This window comes from Grammomys surdaster, unplaced genomic scaffold, assembly GCF_004785775.1.
Source record: "Grammomys surdaster isolate TR1022 unplaced genomic scaffold, NIH_TR_1.0 751, whole genome shotgun sequence".
Classification (NCBI taxonomy): Eukaryota; Metazoa; Chordata; class Mammalia; order Rodentia; family Muridae; genus Grammomys; species Grammomys surdaster.
Genome location: NW_021605170.1, coordinates 644,446 through 646,507, shown reverse-complemented (window position 1 = coordinate 646,507; position 2,062 = coordinate 644,446).

The following is a 2,062-nucleotide window of genomic DNA, read 5'->3' as shown; positions in this document are numbered from 1 at the left end:
AATTTTTTTTATTTAGGCACTTGATGCTATAGGCTTGCCTTTTAGAACTGCTTCATTGTGTCCCATAAGTTTGGGTTTGTTGTGTTTTGATTTGCATTCAATTGTAGAAAGCCTTCAATTTTTTTTTGTAATTTTTGTCTTGACTCAGTTTTCATTTAGTAGCAAGTTGTTCAGATTTTATGAGTTGTGGACCTTCTCTTGTTTCTGTTGTTGATACAGCTTTAATGTCATCACCAAGTTACTTCAAATTTTCTTGTATTTGTTGAGACTTGTTTTGCGTCTGAGTATATGGTCAGTTTGGGAAAAAGTTCTTTGAGCTGCTGAGAATAAGGTTATTGTTTTGCATTTGGGTGAAATGCCCAATAGAAACAACATAAGGGAAGAATTTATTTTGACCAACAATTTCAGATAGTTCAGAGTGTGGTTGGTATCATGTGTTTGGACACAGTATCATGGTGGTGGGAGTGGGAGGAACAGAAAAGCCGCTTATTGCATGGTAAGCAAAACAAAACAAAACAAAACAAAAACCGCTAGGGATGAAATACCCACTAGCACTGTCCTCCCCACAATAACCTTCCTCCATCTCTAAAGTTTCTATAACTTTCCAAAATGGTGTCTCCATCTGGGAACCAAGAGTACAACACATGAGCCTGTGGGCTCAATTTAAAACTTAAATCATAATATAATCATGGTTCTCTCCCTTTCTTCTCCTGTGGCCCCCCTGCTGACGTCATCCCCTTGGCTTCTCTCTATATATGTATTATATGTACCTTCCACATTTTTTATGGCTTTTTTCTTCTTTTTTTCTTTTTCGACGTTTACATTTTATTTACGTCAGTAGCACTAAAATACATTCCTCCTTGAGGGTCACATTTCCACAACACACAACACCAATTCACACTCTGTAAGTGCCCACACCACCTCCCACCAAAACCAAGCAAACACAGCAAACACTTCATGGTCACTTCCTCAAAACCCAGGTGACCCTGTCCCAGCTCCTAGCTACAGCAGTGCCCATAACTCACACAACTTCCCTGTCCACACTGCTGGACCCATCTCAAGCTCACCAACACTTTTATAATATACTCACTGCCAGGGGGACAAAGTTCAAACAACAGATCCTCGTGGCCAAAAGGAAGGAACACAGCTCCCAGAAGTGAGATGGCATCAGAACTACCTGGTGCTCCATGCAAACCACAAGTTAGGTGACAGTGTGGCATGGGTTGTGACGGGACGAAGCTTGTGAAGGGGCCATTCATTACTTGCAACTTAAAGAACTGATTATTTTGCACGAGCCTCTGTGTGCTGTGTGTTTGTGTAAATAGCCAGTAGCACTGACCTATCTTACTAGAAATGGTATTGCTAAGCAAAACCTTTTGACTGAAAAAGGACAAATATTTCTCCAAGAAGAAAAGATGAGATATCCCAAAAACTAAACTATATTTGGTGTCAATTTTTGACTACCTGGAGAAGATTACAAGTTGAACAATAAATAAGGAAAGACTCTCCATCTGAAGTGGCTCCTGATGGCCTATGTATTGCCAGAGTACCCTGAATAAAAAGCATCCTGATACCCATGGCTCAAGGCACAGCTTACTTTACGTGTAAGTTCCACTGTACTTAAAACCTCGCACTGTACGGCTGACAGGAGGCAGTCTATCACAAACACATACCCAGCGCCCAACTGGACCCTATGGACTCCTACAACTACAAATACCTCAGAGCTCAAAGCAGGGCTTGGGCTGCTGAAAAGAATTAGGCAGACCCTTACAACTCGAGGAAACCGCTATGGACTTAGTGTTGGGGAGAAGCAGTTACAAGGTGGCTGAGGCTGTGTCACAGACTTATACAAGACACCCGGGATTGTTGCCTCCATCTCCAGCACTCCTGATCCTACCGATCCATGGGCACACACGTCCATAATCCTGCTAAGAGAAGTGACCCTGGGCGGCACTTAAAAGGATGCCACTGCCATGCACACGCACGCACACGCATACACACAGACACAGACACAGACACACACACACACACACACACACACACACACACACACACACACACA